Source organism: Lissotriton vulgaris, chromosome 6 (assembly GCF_964263255.1).
Source record: "Lissotriton vulgaris chromosome 6, aLisVul1.2, whole genome shotgun sequence".
NCBI classification, from domain to species: Eukaryota; Metazoa; Chordata; class Amphibia; order Caudata; family Salamandridae; genus Lissotriton; species Lissotriton vulgaris.
The window spans coordinates 1,174,951,274-1,174,960,004 of NC_141694.1; positions in this window are offsets into that span (position 1 = coordinate 1,174,951,274).

An 8,731-nucleotide genomic window follows, 5' to 3' on the forward strand; every position below is an offset into this window, starting at 1 on the left:
TTGTTTTGTAAAAAGTATTTTTTATCTTTACATGATGATTGCATCTCTGTATTTGTACATGTCTTATATTTTTTACATTTGCCTGTAATAATGTATTTATGCTGATTTAAAGTTTGTGGAGCGGTAATCATACTGAAAAATGTCCGTGATGTATAGTATTCTTTGCACTCAGTATTTGTGTACACAGTATTCATCACTTTCTACTCTACTCGTTTTTTCACTTTATCACATGTTCATTAATTGCCTTATTTAAACGTTACCACCTTGCAACGCATGTATGTGAACAAGGCCACCTTGTTGGCCGAAACGCGTGATAGGTCCGAAGTTTTGTACTCTGTATATGTCTAAACAATAAACGTTACTGCGGCCAGCAGTATCAGCAAAAACTAAGCAGTCCGTCTCTCTTTGCGATGCCGGGATGCACCTTTGAGTGCTAATTGGATACTCTGAAACGAATGCTAATGTCATACAAGCAGAACAATTTGATCTCATCTGAGGAGTGTACTTTTTTACATGTAGAGAATCCTGTGATGCCGCACCTATACTTGATTCCAAAGGTGCACAAAATGAGACAACCCACCCCCGGCAGGCCCATCATTTCTGCAATAAACAGCATGGGCGAGAATGTTTCCCGCTATATTGATTATTTCCTGCAAAGTCATGTCCAAGGTCTTGCTAGTTATATCAAAGACACTGAAGATTTTTTGTCTAAACTTGGTGCCATACAATGGCAGCCCAACTGGTGTATAATAACACTAGATATCGAATCATTGTATACCTGTATTGAACACAGCAAAGGTATTGAAGCCATCAGACACTATTTGGGAAACAAATCTTGTGAGTACTATGGTCACAATCAATTATTATGTGAACTGGTGATGTGGTGCCTCAACAATAATTTTTTCATGTACGGCAAAGATGTCTGGAAACAAATCAGAGGTGTTGCGATGGGATCCTGCTTCTCCCCCAGCTATGCGTGTTTACACGTAGGCTGGTGGGAGGAGCAGGATCTCATTGTTGCACCGGGTTTTAACAAGGTCAAACATTGGATGCGATTTATCGATTATATTTTTTGCATATGGGAGGGTGATATTTCAAGCGCACACCAGTTTGTCAAAACTCTCAACACTAACAACAGCAATTTATTTTTCACATCCAATGTAAGCAGTCAATCAGCCCAATTTCTGGATGTCCAAATTGATATTGAAGGAATCAATATCATGACATCATTATACCGCAAACCCACTGCTGGCAACAGTATACTGCACGCCTGCAGTGGACACCCCCGTCATGTAATCGAAAGTATACCTTTGGGGGAACTTTTGCGGTTAAAAAGAATCTGTAACAGCACTGAAAAATTTGATGAGGGAGCAAGTTTGATGTTGAGACGTTTGAGGGCTAGGGGTTACAGTGAGTCAACGCTTTCCAAGGCATTACTCAAAACTAAGGAAAGATCAAGAGAATCTCTCCTCATGCCCAAGCCTGCTGAAGTTGAGAGTGGTGACCAATCTCCCAGGTTGATTATCACGTACAATCAGCAACAACGACAGATAAAATCCATCATTAACAGACACTGGTCAATTCTTAAAACTGACGGTGTATTGTGCTCAAGAGTTACAGACAAACCAATCATCACTTTCAAAAGAGCCTACAGCATGCACAGCAGGCTGGTGAAGCCAAGTCCAGAGCTGGTCAGTGGCAGTGATTGGCTCAACAGAAAAGGCTTTTACAAATGCAGTTCTTGCCGTGCATGCAAGTTTGGGCAAACACTACTCACTATGTCAATCCTTTCTCTGGCACCAAAATTGCAATCAAGGGCAATTTCAGTTGCCGCACGGAGTTTGCTGTGTATGTTCTGACATGCACCTGCGGCTTGTGCTATGTGAGAAGCACGAGGTCGCAGGTACACGTCAGAATTCTGCAGCATCTCCGCGCAGTCGTGAATCACGACTCAGCCTACCCCGTGGCACGGCATTTTAATTCACCACATAACAGGGACCTTTCGTGCTTGAGTTATTACGTCATAGATGCAGTGCCTTTGCAAAGACGGGGTGGAGACAGGGACAAAATGTTGAGAAAGTTGGAAACTCAGTACACCATCGCGTTAGACAGTAAACTGCCTTACGGGCTAAACGCAACTGAGGATCTTCACAACTTCCTGTAAATATCATCTTCATTTGTCCACTTGTAGCTCATTTTTTGGTTAACCTTATAAGTCCTGGTTTTATCCCAAGGGTACTATAGAGTCAAATCTGAACCTATTAACATTAGATCTGGATGTCGTGCTCACCACCAAATGGTGAGAGCATCCCCTGACGCACAATTTATAAGTTCTCCTGGATTACCAGAATTCTTCCTCAAATAATCCACAAACAAGGTTTAACTTTTCCATGGACTCATTTTACTTCATAAATCCTTCAGAGTTTCATTTCAAATGTTCTTAACGCTCTTGGTAATCATTTCATATCAAATCAAAATCCATTAATCCAATGCATTTCGGGCATTACGGCCCTTCATCAGGGACAATTAACTGAAACAAGGTAAAATAATGATAATGTCAATATCCGAACACGTATAATCTATGTGGTCCAATACATGATGAATTAATTGTTGTAACAAACATAGTGAGCATGCGTGCTATACCCCAAGTGACTGTGTGTAATAATGATAATAACAAAACATTGTCTTTTGACACTCACATGGATTCATAATGGTTAAACGTGCAATTTCGCTGATCCTAAAAATCAAAGATTCTGATGAGCATCTGCTCATAGCGGTGTTACTGCACAAAATCTACAAACTAGACAATTCACATGATTTCTGAAGATTTGTAAACTTACTGATGCGACGCGAGGCGTCTCCTTCAAACCATTCTCCATTTGTTTGGCGTAAATCCGGCATTCGTGCACGGCCGCCTATTGCGTTATATGACTGTCAAACGGTCTGTGCGTTTGATGTTTCCCGTGTTTGGATTGGCCCATCTCCCGATCACGTGATCGGGGGTTCGGCCAATTGGATCAGTTAGATATTCATGATAACGCTCAATGTTTAAAAAATGAAACAAACAAATAAACTCCTTGAATAAACTACATGAAAAAAACTGAGCTTCAAAATGCATATGGTTCAAGAAACATAAATGTAGATATCAAGTAAATTACTGTGCTATGTGAAAATACCACACACCCACTTTCATAGGTTCAAGGCTAAGCAAATGTAATAATATTCCAATGTTCAAAATGCAGTCAGTTATATTGTTCATAGGTAACATGTAAATTCGGTCCGGTCATTCAGACCAAACGGCTTATGTGAATTTAATAAGTAAATCCAGTTGTTCTCTCTTTATAATAGAAAACAGTTATTGTCCCGTCCTTCTTTTTTTTCAATCACTTTGAGAATCAGATATTGCAACTTGGATATGTTGTGATGAAATTCTTTAAAGTGCATTGCTATGGAGGATTTTTCGTTACCTGTTCTGATGTTGGACTTGTGTTCATTCAATCTTATTTTTATTTTTCGTGTAGTTTTACCCACACGGGCACTTTAGCATGTATATGGCATTCATGGTGTCACAGGTGGCATTGACTCGTAGTTTGATTTGATGTCCTTTCATCGGATGTGTCAAACGATTTCCTCTGATAATGTTATTACAATGACCACACTGTAAACATGGTCTTGTTCCACGAAAAATTTCCTCTGTGGTCGCTTTCATCTTTAGTAGTTCCCCTAGATTTTTGCTTCTAGTAAAAGCAAAGATTGGTTGCTCATCTAAAGCATTCTTAAAATCCGGTCCCGCTCTCAAAATTTTCCAATGGCTTCTGATGATTTTCTTGAATCTGTAACTCACAGTGGAGTTTTTGGACACAATGGTCATCCTGTTTTCTTTATCTTTTGTGCGTGTTTTTAATAAATCTGCTCTCTGTAAGTTGATAACTTTGTCTTCTGATTGTTTGATCAAAGAGTGAGGATAGCCTCTGTTACGGAACCTGTCCCCCATTTCTTTGAGCTTGATTTTTGTTTTCTCCGGATCAGATCTCTTTGAGCTTGATTTTTGTTTTCTCTGGATCAGATCTGATATGACTCCGGTCCGCTCCTATCTTGAAAGTTTCGGGTGGTTCACTAAGCAGGGGCCGAGAAAAAGGGGGGTCCCAAAATGTGTTTTCTCCATTTTAATTCCCATAGGAAACTTTAGACACTGCTACAGCCCGAACTGCTGAACGAAATTACACCAAATTTGACAAAAAGGTAGCTCAACTTTTTCAAATCGGTACTGGTGGTAACTGACTCTGACTAACCAGGCGTAGAGCCAGTGCTATGCTAAAAGACACTTGGAATACAGTGAAAACACCTACATACACTAGGAAACACTATGAGTTAGGGTACACCTGTGATTAGCATGACCTCCTCTGTAAGGCCCTAGTACATAATAGGGCAGGGGTATTAAAACAACCTCTAAGTCAGAGGTGCAGAATGGCCCCGCCCCCTCCCTTCAACACTGTGCAAACATGCCCTGTGGGCATTTTAATTTGGGGGATAAAGTCCCCTTGAATCCTGAGTGTCCCTTTGGTCCGCTCCTATCTTTAAAGTTTCGGGGTGGTTCACTAAGCGGAGGCCAAGAAAAAGGGGGGCGGTCCAAAAATGTGTTTACTCCATGTTAATTCCCATAGGAAACTTTAGACACGGCTACAGCCCAAACTGCTGAATGAAATTACACCAAATTTGGCAAAAGGTAGCTCAACTTTTTCAGATCGGTACTGGTGGTAACTGACTCTGACTAACCAGGCCTAGAGCCAGTGCTATGCTAAAAGACACTTAGAATACAGTGAAAACACCTACACACACTAGGAAACACTATGAGTCAGGGTACCCCTTTGATTAGCATGGCCTCCTCTGTAAGGCCCTAGTACATAATGGGGCAGGGGTATTAAAACTACCTCTAAGTCAGAGGTGCAGAAAGGCCCGCCCCCTCCCTTCAACACTGGGCAAACATGCCCTGTGGGCATTTTAATTTGGGGGATAAAGTCCCCTTGAATCCCGAGTGTCCCTTGGGTCCAACTAGCCCACCAGGTATCTCCAGTAAGCGCCACAGAGCTGCGTTGCAGAGAGGTGTAAATAGGGGCACGACCTGGACCACCTCTCTGCTATGCAGCGTAATGGCGCTTACTGGAGGCACCTAGTGGGATAGTGGGCCCGCAGGGGCCCTCAGGATTGAAGTGGAATTATTTCCCCAACTTAAAATGTGCCACAGGGCGTGCTTGCACATGTCACCTCAGGCCCCGTCTCCTCTCTTCCCCATTGTGTAAACGCGCCCTGTGGCCATTTTAAGTTGGGAGATTAAGTCCCCTTGAATCCTGAGGGTCCCTAGGGTCCAACTAGTTCACTATGTACCTCCTGTAAGTGCCACGGAGCTGCGTTGCAGAGAGGTATAAAAAGGGGCACGGCCTGGACCACCTCTCTGCAACGCAGCACATTGGGGCCTACTGGAAGCACCTGGTGGGATAGTTGGCCCCCAGGGGCCCTCAGGATTGAAGGGAAATCATTTACCAAACTTAAAACGTGCCACAGGGAGTGTTTGCACACGTCACCTCTGGCCCTGTCGCCTCCCTTCCCCACTGTGTAAACGCTCCCTGTGGCTGTTTTACGTTGGGAGATTAAGTCCCCTAGAATCCTGAGGGTCCCTAGGGTCCAACTAGTCAACTAGGTACCCCCAGTAAGTGCCACAGAGCTGTGTTTCAGAGAGGTGTAAAAAGGGGCACAGCCTGGACCACCTCTCTGCAATGCAGCGCAGTGGCACTTCCTGGAAGCCCCTGGAGGGCTAGTTGGCCCCCAGGGGCCCTCAGGATTGAAGGGGAATTATTTCATCAACTTAAAATGCTCCACAGGGCATGTTTGCACATGTCACCTTAGGCCCCATCCCCTCCCTTCCCCACTGTGTAAATGCTCCCTGTGGCCATTTTAAGTTGGCAGATTAAGTCCCCTTGAATCCTGAGGATCCCTAGGGTCCAACTGGCCCACAAAATACCTCCAGTAAGCACCACAGAGCTGTGTTGCAGAGAGGTGTAAAAAGGGGCACAGCCTGGACCACCTCTCTGCAAATCAGCGCAGTGGCGCTTACTGGAAGCACTTGGTGGGCTTGTTAGCCCCCATGGGCCCTCAGGATTGTATGGGAATTATTTCCCCAACTTAAAACACGCCACAGGGGGTGTTTGCAAACGTCATCTCAGGCCCTATCCCCTCCCTTCACCGCTGTGTAAACACGACGTGTAGCCATTTTAAGTTGGGAGATTAAGTCCCCTTGAATCCTGAGGGTCCTTGGGGGCCAACTAGCCCACTAGGTACCTACAGTAAGCACCACAGAGCTGCGTTGCAGAGAAGTGTAAAAAGGGGCGTGGCCTCTGAACACCTCTCTGCAATGCAGCTGCCTGGCGCATACTGAAGGTACCCGGTGGGCGAGTAGGCCCTCAGGGACCCTCAGTATTGAAGGGGAATTAATTCCCCAGCTTACAACTTGCCAGGGGGCGCGTTTGCACAATGGTGAAGGAAGGGGGCGGGGCCTGAGGTGACATGTGTGCAAACACGCCCTGTGGCGCGTTTTAAGTTGGGGAATTAATTCCTCTTCAATCCTGAGGTCCCCTGTGGGCCAACTAGCCCACCAGGTACCTCCAGTATGCGCCAGGGAGCTGCGTTGCAGAGAGGTGTTCAGAGGCCAATCCCCCTTTTTACACTTCTCTGCAACGTAGCTCCATGGCACTTACTGGAGGTACCTGTTGGGCTAGTTGGCCCCTAGGGGACCTCTGGATTGAAGAGGAAATAATTCCCCAACTTAAAACGTGCCACAGGGTATGTTTGCACACATATCACCTCAAGCCCCGCCCCCTACCTTCACCACTGTGCAAACGCGCCCTGAAGCGCGTTCTAAATTGGGGGATTAAGTACCCTTGCATCCTGAGGGTCCCTGAGGGCCTACTCGCCCACCGGGTACCTTCAGTATGCGCCAGTGACGAGGATGGGTCCCGTCCATGGCGGTGCATACGAGTAATACCTCTTGCACACGGAGTCGAATTTAGGACTCGCGTTTACACGCACGCTCTTAGATTTAATCAAGGGCGAAAGTTGGATTAATTTACAAGAGTGGTGAACCACAGTGGAACTTAAGTACTTCAGAGAGAATATTCTCGAGAGGATATACGTTTTCAATGTTTTGTGCAACAGTAGTCCTGATGATGGTCTTGGTGTGATTTATACAGTAGAGACCGAAACGTCGACGCCCAGGCACCGTTTTGGGTTAAGAATCACCAACAACAGGATTGATAAAAAAAGAAAGTGATGGACTGAGCTGACTGTACTTTCAGTAGCATTCTATATGTATATATTGTTTGTACATATTATACCAACGGTGTAACACACTACGGGAAATTCACTGAATGTAGTAGTGTTTTTGTGTTGCCTTACTTGTGAAGTACCTAAATGAATACATTGGTTTCAGATATGATATAAAACTTCTGAATTGAAATACCACGTTTTCTGATGTTTCTTGGAGTCATGGTACATAGATATGACATGTTAAAAAGATTGAATAAGATAAAATAATACCTCAAGGCACAATTTTTCTATGTATATTAATTACCCAGTTCCTTGGGGAATATTGGGTTGCCCTCTTCTAGCAACAACAACTTTGTTGGGTAGGTGCACCCATGTAACGCCTATCCAAAGTAATGCCAGGCGGTGCTATGTGCTGCGCGGCATTACTTTGTATTTCCTAAACCACAAAAAGTGGCTTGCTGTGTCTTAGTAAATGTCACAAATGGCCTAACCTTAATGTAAAATTATAGAAAATCTGTGTCCCAGTGTATTAAACGTAAGCCTAATAAAACAAAATCACCCCTTAAAAGACACCTTAGTATCTTCCATCACTTATTGTATTTTCCTGAAGGTCTTGAAATTTGAGTGAGTAACCACTTTATAGGTCTGTCTATAGACGGCTTTGGTTGTTTACCAGATCTCATATGAGACCCCTCCATCTATTGGTTGGTTTGGTTCAGCCCCCTGCTGCCATTGCTTGTTTCCAGTTTCAGTTTTGTATCAGACCAGGTGAGTTCCTTGAAGTGCACACAGTAATGGATGTAAATATTGCAGTGCTCTGTGGAGAACAGGCTGTAGTCTCATCGGAGTTGTAGGATCGGTTCATGAAGGCACATTGTTGATGTGGGTGGCGGCGAGCAAACACACTTAACAATCAACTACAATACAGCACAACTAATTATAACACAAAACCCAAGTCTGACCCAGATGACATGGATAAAATTAAAAGGGTTTTTTGCTTAATCTTTGCGAGATGACAAGCTTCAGAATGTAGGACTGTAAGCCTAATCCTTGCTAAATGGTTGAAGAAGCTCATTTGAATTATCATTTTTGCAAAACATAATGCATAGGGCTGTTAACAATGCTAATGGAACTGAAAGGCAAGATCAAAGGTTGTGGGTATGCAAATATTCAGTAATGGACTGTGCATTCGGAGAGAAGGCATGCTAACACATTGCCATTGTGGTTATCAGACAGGGCTGATCTAAAGCAATCTGGTAATAGGACATAAACATGGCAGACCTCTAGCAACAAACAGCGGTATGCATTGCTTATGTGGTATGACACCTGAGACATAGATGTCAGCAATCCTTCATTTGTGGTTTATATGCAATGGCTCTGTTGGGGTGCAGTACCACAGGTCATAGCTAGA